This window comes from Ostrea edulis, chromosome 1, assembly GCF_947568905.1.
Source record: "Ostrea edulis chromosome 1, xbOstEdul1.1, whole genome shotgun sequence".
NCBI classification, from domain to species: Eukaryota; Metazoa; Mollusca; class Bivalvia; order Ostreida; family Ostreidae; genus Ostrea; species Ostrea edulis.
Window position 1 is genome coordinate 1,721,469 of NC_079164.1, and position 19,722 is coordinate 1,741,190.

The 19,722-nt window shown below is 36.8% G+C and overlaps 1 protein-coding gene and 1 pseudogene across 1 annotated transcript in view; both read left to right on the forward strand.

The window, feature by feature from the left end:
- Nucleotides 1-19,722, forward strand: part of LOC130046582 (uncharacterized) — a 134,484-nt gene that overhangs the window by 90,931 nt on the left and 23,831 nt on the right. The window lies entirely within an intron of this gene.
- On the forward strand, nucleotides 6,233-7,991 carry LOC125660937 (uncharacterized; annotated as a pseudogene).

The following is a 19,722-nucleotide window of genomic DNA, read 5'->3' on the forward strand; positions in this document are numbered from 1 at the left end:
AATTGGCACTACTTGCGTGGTCAATGAAATAATAAAATTAGTAGTCTGTAACCATTTGACTATCTGTAGCGTCTGCTACATTACATTTTTTTCTGAATGACTTATTTACATATTTACAACTTCCGAGATATCAGCTCTTCTGTGATGGAGGTACGTTCAGTGTTCTGTTGAACGCTTCGGTGGGTACAAGATGTATATACTATAGACTAACTATGTAAATTAAAATTAAAAACCTGGGTGTATTTTTGACAGAACACTAAGCATGCAAAGACAGGCAACTGCTATATCAAAGACATGCTTTTTCAGATTCGAAACATTGGACGCATAAGACCATTCATTACTGAAGACGCTATTCTCTTTAGAGAAGTTGAGAGGCATAGCCTTCATCGACTTCTCTTCGCAAGCATTCATGTTTTGATTCTGGAAAACGTGTAAATGCCGAAGTCGGTGACGGTTTATGCTTCGACCGACGTTTCGACTCAGATGTGCCTGGATTTACGCAATAGGCAAGTTGTTTTCAAACATTTAACAGTAACACACAAAACTGTCACAAGGAAATCAACACTTACTTGCTTTTAATCCATTTTCAACCTGTCCCCTGTCCCGGGTTTACGTTAACTGGTCTTGGGAGCTGTCACAGTAGGGGACCAGATAAGAGAAAAGCAGGCTGACGTATTCAGAGTTGTGATTTAAACCCGGGACAGGGGCATATTGAAAATGGATTAAAAGCATGTAAGTTTTTATTTCCTTGTGACAATTTTGTGCATTGCTGTTAAATGTTTGAAAACAACTTGTTTAGTGCGTAAATTCAGGCACATCCGAGTCGAAACGTCGATCGAAGCATTAACCGTCATCGACTCCGGCATTTACACGTTTTCCGGGATCAAAACATGAATGCTTGCGAAGAGAAGTCGATGAAGGCTATGCCTCTCGACTTCTCTAAAGAGAATATGAAGACGCCTGCACGACTTTGGTCATTTCGCTAATGACTTCGCGTTTAGACTATGGAAACGCCCTTTTCTATGGTGTTAATTCTGACATAGTGTCAGAGTTACAGCGTGTGCAGAATTCAGCAGCACGGCTGATTACCAGAACTAAGAAAAATGAGCACATAGCACCAGTTTCAGTGAAACTCCATTGGCTTCCAGTACATTTCAGGGTTCAGTACAAACTGTTAAAATGTACACATTTAAAGCTCTCCACGGTCTTGCACCTGTCTACCTTGAAGAACTGGTCAGTCCATACAATCCATCAAGGTATTTCCGATCCAAAAACGCCATGTTTATTCAAACACCAAGAGTTAAGACCAAAACGTATGGCGACAGAAGGATTGACAAAGCAACCGCCACACTCTGGAATAACCTTCCAAGTCACATCCGCAACGAAAATTCTTTCGAACTTTCCAAGACAAATTTAAAAACTTACTTCTTCAGACTTGCTTATCACGATTTTATGTAAGCCATTTCCAGTGACAGTATTAATATTCTTTTTTATGAAACCTTTTTGTATGTATTTTGGGTCGTTTAATCACGATTTTGTGTAAGCCAGTGCTAGAATTCATTCTTTTAATGAAACGAATATTATAATTACTGGGTTTTTTTACACTGTTTTAGATATGTTCAATTTTTAATTGTAGTTTATTGTTGTTTTAATGTGAAACGCTTAGAGTATTTTTTTTATTATATAATGCGCTATATAAATACTGTAAATAATAATAATAATAAATACAGATAAAAGTAATGAATGTGTAACTTTGTTTATATCAGCCGTTGGTTCTTTGAATTAGGCCATTAAATTGAATATGAAATTATTTTTTAGTTCCTCCCCTGCAGGAGTGATATTCTAATCAAAGAAACGTGGTGCTTATCGATATTTGTTGGAGCTATTTCATTATTAAATACTAATAAACTTACTATTATTGTGTGTCCCTGCAGGTGGTTGCATGATGTCTGATAATCGGCCTTAAGGCAATATATGAAGGCAGCGAGATAAGCATTTGCACCCACCGGGTGTGAACGATAGTATGTTTTGCGTCTCACTGTGAGTAAGAGTTCCACAAAGGGAAAGAACTATTGAACAACTCGAAAATTGCGTATTAAAGAAGAACAAATTTTCGTGCAAAACATTTTTATCTGAAAATCGTGTCCTATGCAGTGGCGGATTTAAAGGGGGGGGGGGGGGGGGCAGACCCTTTAAATTTTCAAATTTAAGGTAAATCGTGGTATCTTGTTTATAAAAATGTAAATAATAAAAGAAGCAATAATTCCTTCCACTTCCAGAGAAATAAATGACAAAAAATGTTCATTTCATGAATCAATTTATTGGGAGAATTTAATCTTATTTCCAAAAACCTTTAACATTTGCGTCATTTTATTAATTTCACCTCATCAAAAATGATAGAAAATAGTACAAATGACTAAATAGGAGACATATTTCAAGCCCTATAAAATGTGTAAAACCCAGGAGCCCCGACCAGGGTTTCGTCTTCGACCCACTGGCGCCCTAAAGGCGGCCACCAGACCCCCTCCCTCATAAAGTGGCGTCCCCCGTAAGCGCAATTCCTGGATCTGCTCCTACTATGACCTTTAAAGCATATTACATAGATGCATGTTTTGTTGGTGAATTATGTAATTATTGAGTGTGGCATGGAATGGTGTTTTTACGATTTTCCGGTAGAGTAATGAATGATTAGAGTATATCTGTGACGAAAATCACTTAAACACCATAATATCCGATAGTTCATTGATATTATGTGAATTTAAAATTATTGGATCCTCCCCTGATTTTCTGTCCATCACAGGTACCGTAGATGCACTGTGCAATAGTTTTGAATAATTTGAAATGATTGATTTGACTGTTTAAATACCTCAACGCCTTATCTCATGCGACACAGGTCATTTTACAGCGTTTGTAATAAGGGTAGAACTTAGGAATGGGGGCCAATGGGGGATTTGCATTACAAAAGCAATTTATCGTGCATATTTAAACAATGTTAACATCATTGTTAGATCATTCAGTGGGCTGAAATTCGTGTTCCAGTTTCAATTAATAATTCTTAAAGTACTGAACATTATTAAAAAATCTGAACCAGTGCCCCTGAGGTCTGCAGTGTATTCAATACCAGGCCGGGTTTGGCCGACATTCAGGTAAAACCTGAACAATATGAAGAAGGTAAGATTGAAGTAACATTTTCAGGATGTTGAAAAAATAATATATCTATATAAAATATAAACAATTTTGTTATTCTGACCTCAGGAATTTTTTGTTGTTGGAAAATTTGATAGATAATACACAATAACGAAAGCAAATATCTTACATTATGGAAAAATAACTTTTTCTCTTTTGGTATACTGGGGGTATTTATTCGACTATGCATAATAACTAAGCTAAAGTAGATTTATGTTGTAAAATCTGAAGGCGGATCAAAACATCTAGATTTCATTAGTTTGCAAATATATCATTATTCGTTGTTTCATCATAAGTAGCTCGATCCGTAAAGAAAAGGGATGCATACCCCCCCCCCCTTCAAATATAAGAAGAAAAACCTATTAGAAAATATCATCAATGTCCACTATTTTTTTATTGTGTGTCTTATTTAGTGAATCTGTTCAGCTCATTACATCTTTTCTAACCGTTTCATGTGTCCATTCACATCCGTTTCTGGGAAGTCCTAGATATTGACACACCTTCGGGGAAGCCTTGGTATTACCCCCCCCCCCTCCTACACACACTCACATATCCTCAACCCCAATCTTACAATGTTCAGGTTACGAGTCTCAATGAATATGGCAAAAAACTATTCAACTTGTTATATTATGTTATCAAATAAAGCAATAACATTCGTTCCCACGATATGAAATTCGTCCCCATGATATGAATTCGTTTTCAGAAAAATTAATTTGTTTTTTTTTTTCGACATGGAATGTCATTACTACGAAATAAACTGTGTTCCCACGAAATAGAATTCGTTCCCATGACTTTAAAAAGAAAAAAGAAAAGCGGCCTCTATGTTTGCATTAACTTCCTTTACCTGTGGGTAAATCATCTATAAATAATAAAGCTAAAAAATAAATGGATTTTAAAATGAGAGAAAAAGCAAATGACACACTGGTTCTTCTCTGCTGATAAAATTAGACAAGCACATGGTCACAAACTACATGCTAAGTATTATTCTATTGATGTATAGATGATGTGTGCTATGATGATTCAAAGGTTGATTAATATATAGTGAAGCAAAATAGAGTTTTGGATTTGATATTTATTGGGAGTAATGATTAAATGTCATGAACTTGGCGAACTTTACTAGCTTAGTAGTCTTTGATCAGTGAATTTTGAGAAAATCTTATTTTGTGGAAAAAAAAATTATTTCGTGGGGGAAACGAATTATATTTTGTGGGAGGAAAATTGATATCATGGAAATGAATTTCATTTCGTGGGGACTAATTTTATTCCGTGAAAAAGAATTTCATTTCGTGGGAACGAATTTTATTTCCCAAGAATATTCAACGAATCTTTTTTTTTTATAAATCTCATCCGCCTGTCCTAAAGCAGCCACCGCTCGTAACACCTAATAATTAGTGATAAATCTCTGAAAAAGTTCATTTCGTGGGAAGGAAATTTAATTTCCTAAGAACATTCAACGAAAATTCTCTGAAAAAGCTGAGATCCTTTCTTTGCGATTGCATACGCCTGTGTGAACTTCTTTCGCGATCACAGGTGCTTTTAGACAAGATTTCCGGTACCCCATGTACTGTTTGAATGTCTAATACCTTGGGTGTTCAGCGAATTTTGCTCACAACCGTATGCAAATCATGGAGTACTTAATGAAATAAACAATTGCAGTTTCCTTATTGTATGACGTCTTTGAAATTTGGATAATTTCTGGATGGATCAAATTATTGATTTAGATACAGAAAACAAACAATATGTACACTATAATTCAAACGAAGCCAGATTTTGTAAAAATATATGCAACATACACACATACAACATTGCGGTGGTTTTAGTTTGCAGAGGCGCACATCAGTCACGACCCCCCCCCCCCCCAACCCCCAACCCCCCGCAAAATCCCCCACTGACTGAACAGTTTCCAATAAACGAATATAAAATTTACAAACCCCCTCTCACTAATATTCAGTAATGAAAACAATTGTCACATTCCGAATTAATAAATTTTATTGATCGTGTTTGCCATTCACTTAATTTTGTATTGTTGATAGGATTCATTAAATTTATCGCTGTTCGTTATCTTTATTTGTTCATTGATGATATTCGCCACATATGTCTATGGTTCTATCTTGTAGGTTTAATCAAATTCGATGTATATAACATGTTTAAAGAAAGATTAGTGTCCGGGTAGGGTAATGGTTAATGCGCTCGCTTCTCACAGCTGCGAGCTCGATCCCCGTGACCGGCAGTGGTTGTATGTGAGAGGTATGGTGGTCGGCCACTCTTTTGTTTCCATATTAAGCAGCCCTAACTACGCTCCTAGTTTTGTACGACGCGAAGTTTCTTTTAGGGACAAAACATGCACTATCATAACATAAATGGCAACATGGGCGGATCCAGGATTTCAGTTTAGTGACACCATATATTTTCTGTGGTTGTCCAATTTTTGAGGATAGGAAAATCCGCAAAAATTACAATCCAAAATTAGATATTTAATATGGGTATATTTAGGTATATTGCAACCGCAGAAATTGAAAAACACGGCATTACATCGCAAAAAAGTCCAACCTTAGAAAATACTCGTTATACTGTGTTTCAATTAATTGATCTACATTATCTAAGTGTTCCATAAACTCTCGTGATTAAATTTTATTCTGATAAAGGACACATAATCACGATAAACCTTTGAAAATTTTTAATTGTGCTCCCCCCCCCCCCCCTCCCCAATCGCAACTGACCTCATCCCTTTTCTTAGATATATGTTTTATTGTATATCGAAAAGTAATCCTAAAACTTATGAATTAAAAAAAAATGTCGTAAAGCATGCCCCACCCTTCTGTGTACGAAAATGACGTTTTGGCGAAAATGTTTTAGACAGGTATAGTACAATAGCCCCCCCCCCCCCCCCCCCCCCCCCACACACACACACAAATTAGACATTTTCTTACGGCTGCCCTCTCTGAAAATGATGATACTCGCCTAAAGTGTCATTAGTATCCCAATATACAGTGGTTTATTACAAGTAAAAATCTACATTTATTTCAGGTCAAATAAAATCCCTATCATGGCATCTGAGGACATTGCCCAAGGTCAATATGTCATTGAATGTGACCTCTGCAAACAACCAGTCTCGTTTCTTCTGCAGACGATGTTGGGTCAATCTCTGCGATCCTTGTGTTTTGGTACACCTACGAATTAAGTCCAAAACCGGACATGACGTGGTGGATTACGCCAGTAGAGATGATGATGACACATCTACGTGCGATTCTCATCCACAGAACGAGTGTTCTGTGTACTGCCAGACGTGTGATGTCCCGATCTGCCTGGTCTGTGTTTCCATCAAACACCAATCTCACAAAATGTCCGAGCTCTCCGAGAAAATTGAAGAACTGATGAAAACCATTATGAAAGAAAACGAGCGACTTCAAAAATATAAGTGTGAACTTGAAAAAATCTTAGATCACACGACACAGAGATTGCCTTCATTATCCAAACTTTACCAACAGAAGAAGGATGAAGTGACGTCACGAGGAGAGGAGTGGCACAGACAGATAGGACAAAACCGTGAAGACGCTCCACCAGGAACTGGACGACATGCAAAAGGAGCACGAATCACTGCTCCGGAAACAGAAGAGAGAATTGGAAGAAATTCTAGGAAAAGTTGATGAAATAAACACCGCGACAATGAAACTGAACAATTCACAGAATGTTATAGAAATGAAGAAACTTATCGCAAGTATTGAAAACCAGGAAACTCACTCGGATATTACACAGTAGTCGTTTCCGGTGTTTTGCGAATGTAAAATTAACGACAACTATTTGAAATCGTATTTCGGATATATTGAAAATATACAAGAAAGAAAGATTTCTCTGCTGAGATTGATATCTAAAGACGCTGTGATTTCGAATCACAAAATATTAGAGGTGCCGAGAGTTATCACAGCTATAGACACAGGGTTTCCTGCTAGTGAAAAGTATAACAGTCGTCTATACGATATTGCTGTTGTTGATGATAACAGAGTGTGGATGGCAGGAACAAGTGAAGAACTCAAGTTGTTTGATTTCCAGGGAAACCTCCACAACACTGTCTCCATCAAAACAAAAGTTATGTACATAAGTGTATACAACAAACACGTGATTTACACTACACAGTTCAGGAAAACTGTGCGTAGAGTAGCCGAGGATAAAACGATCCAGACGATGTTTACAACCGGGGAGTGGGAACCATATGGCATCACGAGTAGCGCGTCAGATGACCTACTGGTCTGTCTCCGTAAAGATGACCAGTCCAAAGTCGTGCAATACAGCGGTACCGGTACCGTACTCCAGGAAATCCAGTACGAATCACAGGGCCAGCCCCTGTACGGACAAACAAATTACATCACTGAGAATGTCAACAGGGACATCATCGTAACAGACTGGAAGAAAAACGCTGTCATTGCTGTCGATAGATTAGGAATATTTCGGTTTTCTTACTCTGGGAGGGACAATAAATTTGATGCCTGCGCCGTCACTACTGATCCTGCCGGTCACGTTATCGTTACTGACTTTACAGGTGACAAAATCCACATGTTCGACAGGGACGGGCGATTCCTGAGATACGTCATTCCTGATCAAGGGATTAATACACTACGCGGTGTGTGTATTGTTGGGGACGGGGAGATGTTTATTGGGGAATGTAAGACCGGTGTAGCGAAAAGAATCAAATATTTGGAATGATAAACATATTGGATTGTTGTTTCGCATAAAAATGTTTATTAAAGGGTTTTTACCACGATTTTTTATGTAATTAAAATCAGAAGAAGTAACCTTAATAAAGCACATTTCTGTTGTTATATTGTTTCATTATTCCCAATAATTGATACAAACATGCATTTTATCTGCATATATTCAAAGCTTCCGCTTCTGAAATCGTCACTAATGAGCTATCTAGTCACGTGATACGTGCCAATGTGCTGCAGCAGCTATGTATGAGTGTGCAAATAGATTCTATTGAAAGTCATAAATTATACAGAATGGATAGATAATGTTCGACATCGATGACATCCCGTTAGTATTTAATATTCCGCCATACATATTTGAACCTGCCGCTGAGCCAAATCTTAAAGAAATTCCCTCAGCAAACATTTATATTAGCCTAATATACTACATCGACATTGACGGACTCGGACGGAGGGGAAAGGATGGAATTTTCAACTTTTGGTAAATAACTGAATGACACATTTCGTTTGCGATCATTTTGACTGTGTTCCCTTGTAGATCATAATATTTTTAAAGCATTAGAGTTCTGTATGTGTAGAGTGTAACATGCATTAGCCAATGATAATCTAACTAAAATCAGTTCTTCTGTAACCGTTACACTGGAGAAGGTAGAGAAGATTTGCTTTTAATTAAATTGATGCATTGACCTACAATGTGTCGAAGGAAACAGTCGATTTACCGATATCGATTCAATTTATAATTTTATTTTTCCAATGGGGGGGGGGGGCAACCAGATTTTAAAATTACCAATCTGATGAAAATATATCGACTTCTTAAATCGTATAGTGTGTGTTTAAGAGGGCGGGAGAGAGGTGGGAGGGGGAGACATGGGGCCAATAGTGGTAATCTTTACCGTATAATCGTCCCTCTCATTACTTTAAAAAAATAAAGGGGGGGGGGAGCTGTCATTCATTATATTGTTGCAATTTTTTTTACTACGTTGGCACGCACCGTCTTTTTTAAAAATATAAAGCCGCCGTATTTTGACGATTATTAACTGGCATTTTTTCGACTTTTTCAAATTCTTACTATTTTAATTCGGGGGTGGGGGTGGGGGGGGGTAGGGATAGTCTGATAGACTGTGTAGTCATTTCGTTTCAAGCGGGGGGGGGGGGGCAATATATCGTTGCATATGAAATGAAAGGTACATATATATATATAAAAAGTGTATGCTACACAGAAATTTCTGTGGTTGCCAGACCCGCGGCGACTTCAATGATTGCCTCAATACCTGGTAGGCTATATAAGAGTTCTCAAACTGAAGGCAGTCTCTGATTATGTCCAGTCTGAAGGACAATGAGCCTAGTAATTTGTAAACAGAAATGTCGATATCATGAATTAAATGGGTTAGAATCCAATATGTTAGTTCGTCATTGAAGATGGTTTTCCGTTGGTTTGAAGTATTTCTAAATTTACTTCTAAGCTCACAAAATTTCTCCAACTTGCCTCTTTGGTAAAAGTAAAGAAACTCGTCTTTTTTGTGCTGATTATTACAGCTATATACTGTACAACACAATATAATGGGACTTGTAACTGTTGAATCTCTCCATTTTGTATCAATAGCCTGCTGTATGTGCTGTTCACAACTTGTTGTTTTCATGCTTGCTCGCTTCACCGCGATTGACACGTATGACGTCACATACTAATGGCGCGAAAATCTCTAACGAGAATATACATTTCTCTCATATCTACGTTTGTAAGATACAGATATTCTATGAAAGAAAGGTATGTAAGATATTTCTATCTTTCATATCACGTGACGTTTATCTTACATATCCCGTGACGTCATAATCAATACACAACTAGCTTGCAACTTACCTCGCCTCGATTGACAAACACTAGCGTCTGCAAAGCTCTTGTACAAAAAATGACAGATTGTAATGTCCCTGATAATGTCCAGGTGTATGTGACCGGACACAAAAATACACATTCCTTGAACAATTACTGCACACTCAACAACAGTCACAAATTCCTCATACACCTAGGCCTACCTCCACATTCACTCTGTCAACGTCTACTGTCCGTGTCTCAGGTGAAATAAGTGCCTTCAATGTCCATGAAACTCGAGTCCTTGCACGCGTGGAAAACGAAAGTCTAGCCATGCCCATATTCACCAACAAAAACTACTTGGAATCTCTCTTCACACATTCGTCATTAAATAACTGCTCAATTAATATCAATATCAATGCTCCTCTAAGAAAAAAAACGTGCAGTTGTGGCTTCATATTCTGATTAGGTCTGTCAAAATGTTTCGCGCTGATGGACTGTCGAGTTACGTCACGCATCACTCTGATTATTGATTTATTCAAAGAGGAATAACTCTAATACAATTCACTTATACACTCGTCGGCCGATTTTTTGTCGGCAACGTAGTTGCCAAAATGAAGGTCGTAGAATTCGATTCTGGTGTTATTTTTAATGTACAGCGAAAAATTAATTAATTGGAAAATTCTCAAAATGGCGTCGCTAGGCCAAGGAAAACGGAAAACTCTGGAAATATGAGAGAAAAATACACTCTTATGAGTTGCCATGAAATATTAAGGTGATTCCACCCTCGGGGTTGTAAAAAAGCGGTAAAACCCTCGGCAAAGCATCGGGTTTCACAGCTTTTTTTGCAACCCTCGGGTGGAATCACCTTATATTTCATGTCTACTCATAAGAGAGTCTTATAATCTGGCTTTTTGTACTTTCGATACAAAATAATCACTAAAGCACGCTTTATATCGAAAAAATAATAATAGCAGGATTCAAAACACCACATTTTCATACAAATTTACAAACAATAAAAATCGTGGTAAAAACCCTTTAAGGAATAAAATGTGTAAATAAGCATCTTAGTTTTACTTATCACCCTTGTAAATGTCGTTCATCCGGACTTGATAGGCAACAATCAGTTTGATAGCGGGTAACTTTTGAGATTATTCATGGGTCGATGTTTATCTATTTTGAACTTGAACACATGTTTAGTATAGTAGTGACAGTTTATGAGACTTATGAAAAATATAATTAAAAGAAGTTATCCCCACAAATCTTAGTATATGTATGCAATTCATTTAATTGAAATGGCTGAAATTCCGAAATTTATCACTTACTTTTATAACGGTTCATTAATTTGCAAAATTATCTTGATTTTACGAAAACAGCATAAACGTCACATTCATCACCAAAAAAGTGCATTTCTTAGCATCTAGAAATAGTTTTTTTAAATAATGACTAAGTCGGCAGCGCAAAAAATTGTTTACAACGCGATCGTATAATGCATAAAATTGATCAAATCTGTTTGTTACAGTCGACATCATCTGGTTTTTTGACTAGACATATATTTCCACTGTCGGATCCAGGATTTCCAATAGGGGAGGAGGGTGTAAAAACTCGGATATTAGTCGATCTAGTTTGGGGGCCAAACCTGGGGATATGTATGTTGTAAAACCAGAGGGAACATTTTATTATAAAGCTAATGTTTTGTTCATATGTTCTGTAATTATCTGTATCATAATATGTAATATATACGTGTAACGCCTTGTCAATTTGTGATGAAGGGGGGAGGGGGTCCTTGGCTCCCCATTAAATCCGTCACTGATTTCAAGTGGCCTAATTAAATATAGGGTGTGGAGGGGGTTGATTTCATGTTGTATTTTAGTTTTAATTTTCATAATGTACTACCCACCCAGTAAATTAAAGCCTGACCTTCGTATACTCCCGTGTTAACGTGAAAATCTGCGTTCTGTTTTATGCCAATGTTATCATAACATAGAAATGTAAAATTATATGGAAGCCAGTTGTAATACGGTTGTTTTCATTGGAAATTCCATAATACACACACACACACATACTTGTATACACCTGAAACTCACTACACATGACTTTACTCCTGAAAGTCACTACACTATTTTCTAAGCATGTTGGAGAGCAATTTTGAGCAAATTTGTAAAAGAGGGCCTGCTCTAATGTGCCAACAGGGTTTATTACCCATGAAATCCTTTTATTAAAAATTTGAAATTTCACCTGAAGTCCACTACATCTGACCACGTGACTCTTCACTGACACACACATGATTCTCACTACATTGTTAGTGTTGATATACACACATGAAACCGACTACTTGCGTTAAATTATGAACTTACCTGTATTTATCTCATCTCATTAACCACTCGATACACATGTCTTTACTTTGAGTATTTAATATTGAGATTCCTGTCATACACATGTAGTGGGATGTTAGTAGACACACATGAAACCGACTACTTGCGTTTAATTTCGAATTTACATCTAATTATCTCTTCTCATTAACCACTCGATACACATGTCTTTACTTTGAATATATTCCTGTCATACACATGATTGATTGATTGTATTTTGCTTAACGTCTGGCTCGAGAATTTTTCACTCATATGGAGACGTCTGTCATACATATGTAGTGGGATGCTAGTAGTGTATTTCAATAACCAGCCAATCAAAGTTTTGTAACAAATAGAATTATTTTCTAAAAATATTTTTAATTAGGTAGTTGACACCAAGATTTTTGTGGGTTCCATTAATCACAGGCAACTAAAGTACGGATATTACTACCCCCCCCCCTTTTATAAATTTTTCGTGACAATAACTCTGAAATGTGTGAATTCCCTGTCTATCTCATCCCTCTTTCAATTTATGTAATCATTTGATGCTTTTTGTAAGCTTTAAAGATTGAGCCTTCTACCGGTGTATTTTATTATACTGGTAAGGGGGGGGGGGGGGGGGTTAAGCCTAATACCCCATACTTCAGGTGCCTGTGCTATTAATTGGCCACGGTAATGTACTTTTGAGGAAAATTGCAGTTGACCCCTATGCTTGTGAAACGGGATAGCACTACATGGCTATCCCACTTCTGACACCAAAAATGTGTAACGGAATAGCGCCACTTGGCTATCCCACCACTGCCACCAATTTGTAACATGTAGCTGTCACCCGGCCAAGTGCTGATCACGTTCGCTGTTGCTTAACTTGCATAATCAAGAGAGATTCTACCACATCACTAGAAAAGCTAGCTCTCTAGCGAGGCAGTATAAGTTCCCTCTTATACTGTTCTCTACACTTATATTACATGCATTTAAGCATAAATTCTTCATTTTCTGGCAAAGCTATATAGGTCAAGTACATAGTAGACATTTCCATTTAGAAAGCCACCATTTCGAGACTGAATGACAGGACAAGTATTGAATCTAGCATTATATTTAATGATGTAACTTACAGGTTCATAGTACAATTGCAAAGAATCACAAACAACTTCTTTTCAAATGTTAAGTCCCAGTTATTGCATCTACATAATTACGCAGTGCATAGAAAAAAATGTATATCAAGCAAAATCGGTTTTACTAGTGATTACATCAAATAAATTTATACATAATGCATACATTAATACTTTGAAGTTCCTCCCTCATTTATCCCCTTTCTTTGCTTTTTGGCGGGAAAGCTAAAACCCTGGCTACTTCAACTTCTGCTTTGTGTGCTAGTTCAAGATGTCTTGCAATGTTAGCAATCATCTTATCACAAAAAAGCAGGCATGCAGTTTGTTGAAGTTTCCAATTGAATTTTTGGGAACACCTTATGGCTTAAAAAGAAATGTCTTTTTCTTTCTTTCCAGAGAGCATGGGATAGTTTTCACTCTCTATGCTACTGTAGCTTTCTTCACTATCAGATACTTTTTCACTTCCAGGATCAATGGTAGGACATTCTGAAACTATAATATAAACTTTGTTACTATCAAGTATAGCAAGCAAATTTATAGAATTTTACTTTCCTTACTTCATGAAACAATTTCCTATACCTTTATTTTGATCAAGACCTTCATTACAAAAGGGGTCTTTATTTGTAATAAGAAAACTTAAAGTACAAGCAAAGTTTTAAACCAAGACCCCAAATACTATTTGAGACATCATTTAGAAACTTTGAACAAGAAAATAATATAGGACGTAGGACATGCGTAGGACATTTAGGTATTTTTCAAAAATCAGCAGTTTCATGCCAAAATCTCATTAGGGTCCAGTAAGATAATATGACTTAAGTAGTTCACATAAAAAATAATGGGTATTTGTTATTGGTATATAAGGAATTTGCAAAGATCTTAAATGCTACTTGAGATATCATCCACAAACTACATGTTTTCTACACTGTGCAACATCACAACATTGGCCTTTAAGCATTTGACTTAAAAACAAGTGGCCCATGGGCCACATTGCTCACCTGAGTCTCTAAAGATTTTTCCTATATATTCGAATGTAAAACTTTGATCTCTATTGTGGCCCCAACTTACTCCCAGGGACCATGGTTTATACAAACTTGAATCTATACTACGTCAGGAAGCTTTCATGTAAACATAAACTTTTCTGGCCCAGTGATTTTTCAGAAAAGTTTTAATGATTTTCCCTATTACATAATATATTTGCATGTAAAATTTTGACTACCTACTTCGGCCCCATCTTACCCCTGGGGACCATGATTTTAACAAACTTGAATCTGTACTATCTCAGGATTCTTTCGTGCAAATGTAAACTTCTTTGGCCTAATGGTTCTTACGGATAAAATTTTGAAAATATTTTTTTTTTCTATTTATTAGTTATGTAAATGAGTTTAACATAATTGAATCTGCACTATGTCAGGAAGCTTTCATGTAAATTTCCGCTTTCCTGTCCCAGTAGTTTTTGAGAAGAAGATTTTTCCTATATATTTGTGTGCAAAACTTTGATCCCCTATTGTGGCCCCATCCTACCCTTGGGGGGGGGGGGGGCATGATTTTTACAGACTTGAATCTGCACCATGTCAGGAAGTTTTCATGTAAATCTCAGCTTTTCTGGCCCAGTGGTTCTTGAGAAGATTTATAAATGACCCCACCCTATTTTTGCATTTTTGTGAGTATCTCCCCTTAGAAGGGGACATGGCCCTTCATTTGAAGAAACTTGAAAGTCCTTCACCCAAGGATGCTTTTGGCCAAGTTTGGTTATAATTGGCCCAGTGGTTCTGGAGAAGAAGTCTAAAATGTAAAAAGTTTACAGACAGATGGGCGGATGACGGACAACAGACGATCAGAAAATCTCACTTGAGATTTCAGCTCTGGTGAGCTAAAAATAAAGGCCGTTCTTAAGTCATGAGGATAACACCTACAAAGTTTTATTCCAAGTTCTTGAGATATCATCTGAAAAACCCTTGGTTGACTAACAGATGGATAAATGGAAAGATCCAATTTAATATCCCCTTCTTCTGTGCAAGGTGTGAGACTAAAGAAGATGAAAGGCAATTACCTTCTATCATGAGGTCACTTTCGTAAAACTGTCAGGAAGATCATCTTGGTTTTCTATTGACAAAAAACATTCAAGGAATAAATACAAAAGCTACCTGATTTATACGAGTATAAACTGTATTGGGGCAGCTTATGCTTTAAAACCCAGAAAGCAATATATATTTAAGTGTGAAATGTTCGTGCAAGTATAAACTATATTTTTTTTACCCAAACAAATAGGTGTTACAACCAGAAACAGTGTTCGAAATTGGTTTAAAACTTGGTATAGACCATTGGTCTATAGATGCCAAAACAAGATGACATAGACCTAATGAAATTGGCATAGACCGCAACATTGAAAAAAAAAAACCCACAAATTTAAAACATTGTCATTTACTTCTAATGTACTTAGAAAGCATATTTTCTTTCCATTTCCATAACGATGTCCTTCTTTCCTCATAACGTTTATCAGAAGTCAACTTTTGGGATAACTCTATTGTTTTAGACCGAGAAATCGGCATGGACAATTTGGTCTATCTCAATTACAATTGGCATAGACCAGTGCCATTTGACATAGACTCGGTCTATCGGTCTATGGTTAATTTCGAACACTGCAGAAACAAGAGGTCCATGGGCCACATCGCTCACCTGAGTCACCTTGGCCCATATCTGAAGACTTTCCATATAGATTTGCATGTAAAACCTTAGTCCCTATTATGGCCCCAACTACCCCTGGAGGCCACGATTTTTGCGAACTTGAATCTACACCATGTCAGAAAGCTTTCATGTAAATGTCAACTTCCTTGGCCCAATGGTTCTTGAGACGAAGATTTTTAAAGATTTTCCCTATATTTGTATGTAAAACTTTGACCCCCCCCCCCCCCCCACTTGTGGCCCCATCCTACACCCCGGGGCCATCCTTTGAACAACTTGAATCTGCATTATGTCAGAAAGTTTTCTTGTAAATATCAGCTTTTCTGACTCAGTGGTTATTGAGAAGAAGATTTTAACTATATATTTGTATGTAAAACTTTGATCTCCTATTGTGGCCCCATCCAACCCCCGGGGCCCATGATTTGAACAAACTTGAATCTGCATTATGTCAGGAAGCTTTCATGTAAATCTCAGCTTTTCTGGCTTAGTGGTTCTTGAGAAGAAGATTTTCAAGGTTTTTCCCTATATATTTGTATGTAAAACGATCCCCCTTGTGGCCCCATCCTACCCCTGGGAGCCATCATTTAAACAAACTTTCAGGTAAATTTCAGCTCTTCTGGCCCAGTGGTTCTTGAGAAGAAGATTTTTAAATGACCCCACCCTATGTTTGCATTTTTGTGATTATCTCCCCTTTGAAAGGGACATGGCCCTTCATTTGAACAAACTTGAAAGCCCTTCACCTAAGGATGTTTGTGGCCAAGTTTGGTTGAAATTGGCCCAGTGGTTCATGAGAAGAAGATAACATTGTGAAAAGTTTACAACAACGATGACAGACAACGGACAAATGTTGATCAGAAAAGCTCACTTGAACCTTCGGTTCAGGTGAGCTAACAAGTTATTTACACAATAAAATGCTTTCTTTGTTGTTTCATCGGGTAATGAAGGTAGCTAGCATTGCAAAAAAAAAATTCATAACCCGTGTAAACGGGTTATGTAAACTTTTTGTGCAATGATTGCTACCTTCATCACCCGATGAAGCAACAAAGAAAGACATTTCATTGTTCATATTTATATTTTGTTGTATTGTTTTCAAATATAAACTAGATTGAAGTACTAAAATATCATATAATTGACCCATTTGTTACGTTAAACAGAACAGCCAACGCACCCTTTGACCTTGATGACGCCCCATATTTGGTAATGATTACACAGAAAGATGGTACAAAAAAACTGGATCCAACAAGTTTGCAACAAACATGCTTTCATTGCTCCAGATGAAAGCAATGTCAATTTCAATAGAAATATAAGAGAAAAAATTCAGTGAGTGTAAATATATGTATATAAGATTGTTCTGTTTCAATTGTTGAGTACTGCAGTACAGGGGAACATGACTTTAAAGAGATAATTACCTTCAATTAGAGAGTCTGAATCACTGTCGGAGCAGTGGTCTGGTTCATAATCAGGGTCCTTCACTAAAAAAAATAAATAAATGAAATTGATTTAAAGCTATATATTCCGTATTACAATGTTTGCAATGTTGGGAACCAGACCAAAATTTTGTCAGTATAAACTATATAAAAGAGATCTTTCTGACAAGTGTGATGAATCATTATTGGTACTGTGGTTTCATCATTATTCGCTAAACACCAATTCCTTGTCAAGTGAATTCCTTGTCAAGTCGATCACTCACTCTCTCTTTCAAAACGACATGGATTTTTATACACATGTAGTAACAATCAGGTAAAGTGTCAAACTTTACAGAAAAGAATGTCTGAAATACAAGCTGATCTCTTTTACTGAGATCTTTTTTCTCTCTCCATTTCTGATGTCTTTCTTCTGTAGTTGACCACAACTTTGTTCATACCTAAAAGCATATAATCCTTCACATCTTCTGCATCAGTGTCACTGTCTGAAAAAACCAATCCATGCCAGGATATTTGCGTTGAAATTCCACAGAGATATTACAAATGCAGCCATACTTTTTTAATATGTATACTTTCTTCTCTTACTCTTTTTACATTTAAAAAATTCTTATACAGATATAGATTTAAGATTCCTGAAATCCTGAAGCAGGTTGCCCCCCCCCCCCTCTCTCTCTCTTTCAACTTTTATTCATGTGTTGTTCATTTACAAATTATAAATTCTGCTCATACCTGCAGGAGCGTATCTCCAACTTTTGCATTATAAGATGAATCACAGTCATTGACTGCAATATCCCTGAAAGATAGGGGTGAATCAATATATCAATATATCGAAATGCACCAGTATACGCCTGTCTAGCGATATACAATATGGTGTTTCGACGATACGATATGTCGGGTTTAAAAATAGCCCTTTTAATAGTTGGGATCGAAGTTCATAATTTAAAAATGGCTTCTAACAGGAACACGATTCTTCAGACCATTCTCTCACCAGAGGGCGTGCTACGCAAGCTTCACTGGGGCTTAGCGTAACGCCCTCTGGTGAGAGATTGTTCCTCAGACTTTAATACCCGCTTTTACATTGTGACATCAGAGGTTCCTCAGACTTTAAGCCCCGCTTTTACATTGTGACATTGGTGTTTCCTCAGATTTTAATTGTCATTGTTTGTTTTGTTACAAAATAAAAGATATTAAACCACTTCATTTTTTTTAATTTTGATATTTTACTTCAGAAAATGCTTAACTACATTGTAAATCCAATATATCAGATATCGCATCAGAAAATATTGTATTGTATCGTATCGGAAAATCTTGATCAATACACACCTCTACTGAAAGACAACACATTAGAAAGTTTATAGTTATGCATATTATCTCTACCTTGTAAACCTCCTTTCATTCTTTCTAAGTGATAAAGAACATTATATACATTGGATTCTTATACACATGTATTGAAATTCATGGATAGCTTCAAAATGTAAAAATCCCGTGGGGATCCGGGTTAGAATAGGTCCTCAGTACCCCCTGCTTGTTGTAAGAGGCGACTAAATGGGACAGTCCTTAGGATGAGACCGCAAAAACTGAGGTCCCGTGTCCCAGCAGGTGTGGCACGATAAAGATCCCTCCCTGCTCAAAGGCCGTAAGCGCTGAGCATAGGCCTAAATTTTGCAGCCCTTCACCGGCAGTGTTGACGTCTCCATATGAGTGAAAGATTCTCGAGAGGGACGTTAAACAATATTTAATCAATCAAAATGTAAAGGGAAATATTTATGTTATACTAAAGAATGCTTGCTTCTCTCACTCTCTCTCTCATTTTCTAACCTCTTCTCTCTTTCAAAATGACACAAATTTTAACAGCATGTAGTGACATTCAGGTGCCAAAAAAATTTGATTCTTTCTCTCTTCTAACCTCTTCTCTCTTTCAAAATAACACCAATTTTTACACACATGTTGTGACAATCAGGTGTCAAAATAAAAAAAATTGATTCTCTCTCTCTCTCTCTCATTTTTAATGTTGTAGTTGCAAGAAGTAATTAATTTGTTTTATACCTGAACATGCATCATCCTCAACATTGGCTTCTGTAAGTGAAACAATGGCGCAGTTTCTCATCATGCTTGAACATTTTCCCTAAAAGCAAAAGAGTACTTTAATTTGAAATGCAGGTTAATCCTGATGTTTACTTCCTTCTTCCACTCTTTCTAAGACACACAAATTATAATACACATAGATTCTTATACACATGTAGTGACATTCATGTAGTGTCCAAACACACAAGTCGTATTCAGGTTATACTAAAGGATTAAAAGATGCTTGCTCTCTCTCCCTCTCTTTCTCTCTCTCTCCTTCCACTCTTTCTAAGACACACATATAGTATATATATATATATAGATTCTAACACACATGTAGTGACATTCAGGTAGTGTCAAATTACAAATGTTGTATTCTTGTTATACTAAGGATTC